Source organism: Arachis hypogaea, chromosome 20 (genome assembly GCF_003086295.3).
Source record: "Arachis hypogaea cultivar Tifrunner chromosome 20, arahy.Tifrunner.gnm2.J5K5, whole genome shotgun sequence".
Classification (NCBI taxonomy): Eukaryota; Viridiplantae; Streptophyta; class Magnoliopsida; order Fabales; family Fabaceae; genus Arachis; species Arachis hypogaea.
Window position 1 is genome coordinate 18576462 of NC_092055.1, and position 9698 is coordinate 18586159.

General features: G+C 35.8%; 1 long non-coding RNA gene across 1 annotated transcript; it reads right to left on the reverse strand.

Annotated features, from left to right (window-relative positions):
• Window positions 1-8125: 8125 nt before the first annotated feature.
• On the reverse strand, window positions 8126-9323 carry LOC112786698 (uncharacterized). The gene is made up of 3 exons (XR_011878822.1): window positions 8583-9323; window positions 8435-8506; window positions 8126-8336 (listed from the first exon to the last, which is right to left on the reverse strand). It is a non-coding gene; the product is annotated as an uncharacterized lncRNA (long non-coding RNA).
• Window positions 9324-9698: the final 375 nt, after the last annotated feature.

Sequence of the window (9698 nt, forward strand, 5' to 3'; positions counted from 1 at the left end):
CACAGTTATTAATTCAGCACTAAAGTTCATTCTTAAATGTAGCACGCCAGGACAAACACAGGCAAGACAGACAAGGAAAGCACAAGTAGGTAGCAGTTACATCAAATAGTTCAAGTAGCAGTTAAGAACAGTTTAGCAATTAGGCAAACCAAAAAAAGATCAAACCCAAGCAAAGCATACAAATGCATATGATGCATGCCTGTCCTATGGCTGATGAGGCTCATCTGTCGGTTATCCAACCAACCCGACAAGTCTGAATTGTCCTTAGACCGTCCCCCGACGTGCATCTCTAAGAGTCTATGCATAGCTTTTTCTCAAATAATCAATATTGCTCAATGGGGGTAACATTCCCGGGAATTTGTATAGTGCCCGGTCACACTTACGTCGTAGGGTCAACAGAGTATCGAGTTTTCAACCTAGTACACGTGGTGGCAAGCCACGGCACTTAATCCAGGGAACCTCGTATCTCAGATATTTCAAATTCATAAGCCACATAAATAATTCATTCATCATTCATCAATATCTAAATCATTCTCAATATCATCATCATTCGTCAATCCATATCCCATTTTCAAATTCATTCAAAAATCATATTTCAAATCAATCCTCATCATCCTTCTTTCCATTAATCAACAATCTCAATCCAAAACATAATTCTTTCTTTTCTAAATAAATCAATCTTACATATAATGTTTAAGAACTAAATCTTTTTAAACAGTTACTTCAAACAAAACTTCCAATTTTATAAAATTTCGGCAGCATCTCCTCTAAAACTCGGATTCTGCCACCCTTTTCGGGTCCCAACCAAACCAAACCAAACACCTGTTAACCAGTTAAATCACTTCCAACAACCATTACAACACTCAACCCACTGAAATTACAAGATTCAGAATTCAATCAACCAATCCTATAAATTGCAATTTTAATCAACTTCAACCAACAGCAATCAGTCAATAATTAAGAATTCTCAGTCTTTTCTAAACAGTTTCAAACCAAACCGTCCCTCAAACCCTTTTTGATTCATTTTCCAAAATAGCAAATCGTTCTCAATAAACAAACCATTTTCAAATATTAAGTCTTTTCCAAATCTGTTTTAAAATCAAATTCCGATATGAAATCGGGTTCAAATCAAATTTCAACATTCAATATTTTCTAAACCAAATCGTTTCTAAAATTAAATTAAATGCCAATACTAAATCTCTTCCAATAATTCAAGGAAAACCACTTTAACCACATCAATCAACTAGTTAGAATATTCAACTTCCTCATTTAGTCACTCAATCAATCGAACTAACAATCTCATTCATTCAAAACAACTCAATTCAATTCATAAGACTCACGAAATCACAAAAATGTATTTTACGCATTAATATCGATTTATAACAACTCTGGAAAATAAAACAAGTTTAAGAAAAACGCCCCTACCTCAAAAGTCGAAACCTTTAAGAGTTAACGCGTCAAGGGTCCCTTTTTAGTCTTAACTCGCGGCAGCAACCACGAGAAACGAAGAAGGTCGACACCGCAACAGCCTCTATTTTAATCATACAGTTTCCAGAACTCAACCCTAGCATATTAACATCATGAACTTCTCAATTTTATAGCAGAATAATAACGGTAAGAATTCCAAAGCTAGAATAGATTACCACAGTTAAAGAAAAATGCCGCAATGGAGGGGCAGATGCTCCGGCAGCTACCTCAAGTGACGACAACAGCCCCAGGCTCCGATGATAGCAACTATAAAAGCTCTGTAGTGACCACAATGTTCCAGGAACTCAGAAAAACGGAGATTAAAAACAAAACCCTTACTGACAGTGCGTTATTCGGCGGTAGAGGCAGCGGTGGTTCCCGGAACGACGGTACACAGCGGAACGTCCTTTTCCTCCTCCGACAGTGACACCCACGGTGGCCACCTTCCTGTTCTTTCTCATTCCCGTTCGGGCTCACACTCCCGGCGAACCCAACGGCGGCAGCGGCGACTCAACAGCTCGGCAACGGAACCTCCATCATCAAAGACAGTTCGGCGGTGATGGCTTCGCGGTGAGGGCGTGACTAGGCGCGATGGCAGCGCACGGTTCCCTCCTTCGTGTCTCTCTCTCTCTCGCCTCAGATCTGATCCGCGACGGCAGCTTCGAGGCAGGTCGGCGGCGACGCGTGGCGCAGTGGCGGTGATTTCCCCCTTGCACGGTGGTTCGGGCTAGATGGAAGGCAAACGGTGATGATGAAGCACGAAGATCTTCCAGCAGCGACTCAGGCTCAGCGACGCCTCTCTCACTCTCCGCGATGGTGGCGCGGTCCCTTCTGCTCCCTCAACTCCGTGCTCGCTCTCTTGAATCTCCCTCCCGACGGCATAGCGACGGCGACGGGCGGCGAGCAACTCGGCGGCGACGGGGAGGCCAACCGGTGCTAGCTCGTCCCTCTCTCCCTCTCCTTCTCTGTTCTCCCTTCCCTCTACTTCCCTTTTCTTTCTTTTTTTTTTGTTTTCTGTTGTATTTACTGAAGGAAGGAATAAATATGGCGGCTAGGGTTTCGTTTTAGAATAAAGGAATAATGTGTGTTGATTAGGGTTAAGGTTCGTATGTGGAATTGGGAATTTTAGGTTTAATTTGAGCAAAATAATTTTAATAAAATTGAAGTATAAAGTATTAATATTTGAAAAACTAATTTAATCTTTAAAATTACTTTAAAATATTATTTATGGTATAAAAGTACTAATTGATTCTCAATAAATTACTCTAATTGAAAATACATGGTAATATAATTAATTTTCTTTACCTTTGACTTAAAGTATTAAATGATATAAATATAAAGCATCTAAAATCGAATCATATAAAATTCTTATTATCTCATAACTACCAACTTTATAATTTAAATATAAAAAATAATTCAATAATTATAAATTTAAACAAAATTCTAATTTAAATAGCCAAACATCATTATTTTCAAATTTCTAGAACTTTAAATCATAAATGGAAAAATAATCCATAGGCATAGAGTTTGGATAAAAACTTTAATTTATTTCAAATCCGATCAATTGCCTTTAATTATTTTTATTAAGAATAATTTCTGAAATTAAAACTATAAATAAATATATAATTTGGGATTAGTTCAAAATAGAACTTTTCAAAAGTATTGGGTCTTACATCCTACCCACCTTATAAAAATTTTCGCCCTCGAAAATTGATACAAAATTAAAGAGATTTCATATTACTTCGCTCTTGAACTTATTTAAAGAAAAGGCAAAAAGTCCTCAGTATATATATATATTCATATAGTTTCAAATACCAGAATTTTCATATGGCATAAAAATATAAAAGGTATAAGTATGATGTGAAACAAAATTACAAGATAGGCTTGATGCACAAAATAATATATTTCACACGTGTGATGGTAATGCAAGGCGGCAAAAGGCTATAAAGCAAGCCGGGGTTAAAATGATGTGCTCAACATCTGTATACTAATCTCATACCAACTTCAAAGACTCAACTATTCAAACTTCAATATAACTTATCTCCACCATTCTCAACTGTACTTTATTGAGCAACTCATCCGAAGGTTTTCAACCTCGTCAACACTTCATAAATCTTAATGGTCACAAACCCACCATCAACAAAATTCTTTCACATGAAATAACGTTCCACAACTCCCTGCAACATTGTATATTTACAAGTTTCACCTTTTGCATCCATCAAACGTACCCTAAGGAATTAATGTGTCGTTTACTAAGTCCAACAGTCACACAAGATACCAAAACTAACTTCGAGTATACTCCGAAGGATAATAGACCTTAGCAAAGAAAGAAAAGCGGCAAGGACCGTATTCGCGAGAATTTGAAAGGAATTGTTGAAATCATAAGTAGACAAGGATAAACAAGAAACGAAGAATGTTGGAAAGAGGATCAACTGATAACTTTAAGGGTAACTCTTGAGTCGACGGGATTCGATAGGATCAATAAGATGAAAAACAACACAGTATTTTGAAACGAATTCAAGATGAATAAAAAATATGAGGTTTACAGAAGAAGAATATCCAAACCAAAGACAAAGTTTATAGAACTCAAGAGTATGGTTTAAAAATATTTTCGAATACATTGTTCGTAAAAAAATAGAAAACTTAAGGGGAAATCATTTCATGTTCTGAAAGAGAAAATGGGTAACAAACATCCTTCAAAAGATTAATAAAAGTATAAATGTAGCATTATTTCAATATAAATTCAAGTGGAAATAGATTACACAAACTTTGTAAATGGAAGGATTAATTTGGCTAAGAGCTAAATTGTATTTTCTCTTCTTTTTCAAGCATGTATGAAAACTACAATCTTGTTGGAAGAAAACCTGACATAAAGTTTTACTCATAAAAGAAAAGTTGATGCATTACAATTGAACATGTTTAAATCACATACAGAAATTTTCAGAGTATAAAGTAAAGGAGTGTAGCCTGAATTGAAAGCGATTTTATTAAAACTTTAATAAACGGTTATATCGCCTTGGAACGAGTTCAAATCACATCAAAGAGAGGTACTGCTCAAGTAAAGCAATTCAAAGTCAAGGACAACTTTGCATAAGAATAAATCAAAACTTGTTTAAAAAGGTTTAAAATAAAATTCCAATAATATACTTGAAGTTACAACTTTATAAAGATGTTCAATAATATTAAGATGCGCTAAAAAGGAAACTAATTCATTTTAAGAAAGGAACTTAAAGGATTTCGATTAGGATTCATAAAGCATGTCGCTCATAGAAACGAAAAGCTTAAAAAGAAACTCAGCAACTTAAAGAAGTTGATTCAAAACTTAAATTTCTTAAAAAAAAACTCACTAGGCACAGATTATCAAATGAGTTTCCAATTGGTCCAAAGGAATACAAAATGCGTCAGGAAAGATAACTTAATCAATGGAAAATTCTCAAGAAAATCTTTGACTAAAGAAAGACAAATAAAAGGACAAATGGTGCATTAGATGGAAACGAATTCAAGTTGACTCGAATGAGCATGAGATTCATAAGAAATGAAAAACTAAGACTAATGGTGACGTTCAAAAAAGGTGAGAGAGTAATTAAAAACAGAATCAAATATAACATTCTCAGAAATGAAAAGCTTAAGAAAGAAATTGGTTTATTCACAAGAAGAAATATATGAGTCCAACATTTTTTTTTTCTAGAAGAACAATAATTGCATAAACAATATAGTATGCTAAACCAAATTCAAATTAAAAATAAAATAGGTGAAGTTTACCAAATAAAAACTAACTAGGAGGAGATAAAAACCTTTCTTTGAAAAATATCTAAGTATATAATCAAATAAGGATATTCGTAAAAATTGTAATAAAGTTGCTAGAAAATCAAATTGTATTTAAAGTATATATATATTTCCATAAATCAGTGAAGAAACAGGCGAGGTATTGGAAACAATTAGTTTTAAACTGTATAAGAATCTTTCAACGTTTATATAAAGTACATATCAAATTAAAAGCGGTTTTGTTAAGATTTAAAGAATGGCTGTAATTATCGTCAAATAAGGAAAAAAAACTAAATTACAATTTGTTTACAAAGGACTCAAAATATGAACTTAAAAATGTGTATTGCATCAAAACAGATTCAAATGTATATATAAAAAAAAAAATACATGATTCAAGTGGAAGTGGCTAAATAAAGAAGCTAAATACACCAAGGGTTTTAAACAAGCATATGCAGCTAGAATCAAACAAGAGCGTACGTGAACAAGAGAGTAGGATTGAAAGATAATTTGATCACTTTACAAGAAAAGTATCGCAGACAGGAACCATAGAGCATTCCAAGCAGGAATAAGATATGTAATATTCGCAGAGTTCAAGACACTTAACCGCGTAACTTTGAGAAATAATTCCTAACGTTCCCAAAACCCGCGACTCATGATATTTATGACTCGCATATCGTCTATGATAACCCATTGGTGCTTCCATATACATAATTCACAGTGCTAAGCCGGCCAAACTTAATACCAGGAATTATGCAATGCAAGACTAATGGCATTAATCAATAGACCGTCATGTGCATAAAACTCTAATTCTCGTTATTCAAACAAGACCTACTACATGACAGACTCTCAAAGTATGCAATTGTTGCATAATCAGTCCATTCCCAAGGCTCTACAGGAAAGACCGCTCTGATACCACAATGTAACACCCTCACTATCAGAAGTCACGCTTCCGGCTGCGCTACTCTGATAACAAGAAGTATTACGACTACTTTACATACTAAATATTAAAATAGGAGCCTGTGACTCAACACTGTATCGCTGATTTCTTAGAAAACCGACAATAAACACTTTATCTTAAGAAAAATATAAACAGGCATAGATTCATATACAAGACTCATTACATAATAATTCATAATATAATATACATATAAAACATACAATTCCTATCCCTCTTACAAACTTGTACTAACAAAGACGAGGGAAGAAAATAATCTAATTAATACAACATCTTATAAAAACAAACGTAGTATATCTCTTCTTAATGCTTCTTCATCCGGTACCTGAAAAGGGTAAAACTGTAGGGAGGTGAGAACCTAACCACACGGTCTCACCACGAAGTTTCAAAGTTGTCATAAGAAGATATTTAATAAGAAAACTGTTTTTAAGCTCAGTGATTATCATTGCCTTATGAATCTTTTAAACCAATAGGAAATCGTTCAAAACTCTTTCAAAGAAACAATGTTTAATCTTTCAGAAATCTAAAATCTTTCCTTTCTTATAAGAAAAATCTCAATCAGAAACCAACCATGCAATCAAACAACACAGTTATTAATTCAGCACTAAAGTTCATTCTTAAATGTAGCACGCCAGGACAAACACAGGCAAGACAGACAAGGAAAGCACAAGTAGGTAGCAGTTACAGCAAATAGTTCAAGTAGCAGTTAAGAACAGTTTAGCAATTAGGCAAACCAAAACAAGATCAAACCCAAGCAAAGCATACAAATGCATATGATGCATGCCTGTCCTATGGCTGATGAGGCTCATCTGTCGGTTATCCAGCCAACCCGACAAGTTTGAATTGTCCTTAGACCGTCCCCCGATGTACATCCCCAAGAGTCTATGCATAGCTTTTTCTCAAATAATCAATATTGCTCAATGGGGGTAACATTCCCGGGAATTTGTATAGTGCCCGGTCACACTTACGTCGTAGGGTCAACATAGTATCGAGTTTTCAACCTGGTACACGTGGTGGCAAGTCACGGCACTTAATCCAGGGAACCTCGTATCTCAGATATTTCAAATTCATAAGCCACATAAATAATTCATTCATCATTCATCAATATCTAAATCATTCTCAATATCATCATCATTCGTCAATCCATATCCCATTTTCAAATTCATTCAAAAATCATATTTCAAATCAATCCTCATCATCCTTCTTTCCATTAATCAATAATCTCAATCCAAAACATAATTCTTTCTTTTCTAAATAAATCAATCTTACATATAATGTTTAAGAACTAAATCTTTTTAAACAGTTACTTCAAACAAAACTTCCAATTTTATAAAATTTCGGCAGCATCTCCTCTAAAACTCGGATTCTGCCACCCTTTTCGGGTCCCAACCAAACCAAACCAAACACCTGTTAATCAGTTAAATCACTTCCAACAACCATTACAACACTCAACCCAATGAAATTACAAGATTCAGAATTCAATCAACCAATCCTATAAATTGCAATTTTAATCAACTTCAACCAACAGCAATCAGTTAATAATTAAGAATTCTCAGTCTTTTCTAAACAGTTTCAAACCAAACCGTCCCTCAAACCCTTTTTGATTCATTTTCCAAAATAGCAAATCGTTCTCAATAAACAAACCGTTTTCAAATATTAAGTCTTTTCCAAATCTGTTTTAAAATCAAATTCCGATATTAAATCGGGTTCAAATCAAATTTCAACATTCAATATTTTCTAAACCAAATCGTTTCTAAAATTAAATTAAATGCCAATACTAAATCTCTTCCAATAATTCAAGGAAAACCACTTTAACCACATCAATCAACTAGTTAGAATATTCAACTTCCTCATTTAGTCACTCAATCAATTGAACTAACAATCTCATTCATTCAAAACAACTCAATTCAATTCATAAGACTCACGAAATCACAAAAATGTATTTTACGCATTAATATCGATTTATAACAACTCTGGAAAATAAAACAAGTTTAAGAAAAACGCCCCTACCTCAAAAGTCGAAACCTTTAAGAGTTAACGCGTCAAGGGTCCCTTTTTAGTCTTAACTCGCGGCAGCAACCACGAGAAACGAAGAAGGTCGACACCGCAACAGCCTCTATTTTAATCATACAGTTTCCAGAACTCAACCCTAGCATATTAACATCATGAACTTCTCAATTTTATAGCAGAATAATAACGGTAAGAATTCCAAAGCTAGAATAGATTACCACAGTTAAAGAAAAATACCGCAATGGAGGGGCAGAAGCTCCGACAGCTACCTCAAGTGACGACAACAGCCCCAGGCTCCGATGATAGCAACTGTAAAAGCTCTGTAGTGACCACAATGTTCCAGGAATTCAGAAAAACGGAGATTAAAAACAAAACCCTTACTGACAGTGCGTTATTCGGCGGCAGAGGCAGCGGTGGTTCCCGGAACGGCGGTACACAGCGGAACGTCCTTTTCCTCCTCCGACAGTGACACCCACGGTGGCCACCTTCCTGTTCTTTCTCATTCCCGTTCGGGCTCACACTCCCGGCGAACCCAACGGCGGCAGCGGCGACTCAACAGCTCGGCAACGGAACCTCCATCATCAAAGACAGTTCGGCGGTGATGGCTTCGCGGTGAGGGCGTGACTAGGCGCGATGGCAGCGCACGGTTCCCTCCTTCGTGTCTCTCTCTCTCTCGCCTCAGATCTGATCCGCGACGGCGGCTTCGAGGCAGGTTGGCGGCGACGCGTGGTGCAGTGGCGGTGATTTTCCCCTTGCACGGTGGTTCAGGCTGGATGGAAGGCAAACGGTGACGATGAAGCACGAAGATCTTCCAGCAGCGACTCAGGCTCAGCGACGCCTCTCTCACTCTCCGCGATGGTGGCGCGGTCCCTTCTGCTCCCTCAACTCCGTGCTCGCTCTCTTGAATCTCCCTCCCGACGGCATAGCGACGGCGACGGGCGGCGAGCAACTCGGCGGCGACAGGGAGGCCAACCGGTGCTGGCTCGTCCCTCTCTCCCTCTCCTTCTCTGTTCTCCCTTCCCTCTACTTCCCTTTTCTTTCTTTCTTTTTTTTTTTGTTTTCTGTTGTATTTACTGAAGGAAGGAACAAATATGGCGGCTAGGGTTTCGTTTTAGAATAAAGGAAAAATGTGTGTTGATTAGGGTTAAGGTTCGTATGTGGAATTGGGAATTTTAGGTTTAATTTGAGCAAAATAATTTTAATAAAATTGAAGTATAAAGTATTAATATTTGAAAAACTAATTTAATCTTTAAAATTACTTTAAAATATTATTTATGGTATAAAAGTACTAATTGATTCTCAATAAATTACTCTAATTGAAAATACATGGTAATATAATTAATTTTCTTTACCTTTGACTTAAAGTATTAAATGATATAAATATAAAGCATCTAAAATCGAATCATATAAAATTCTTATTATCTCATAACTACCAACTTTATAATTTAAATATAAAAAATAATTCAATAATTATAAATTTAAACAAAATTCTAATTTAAAT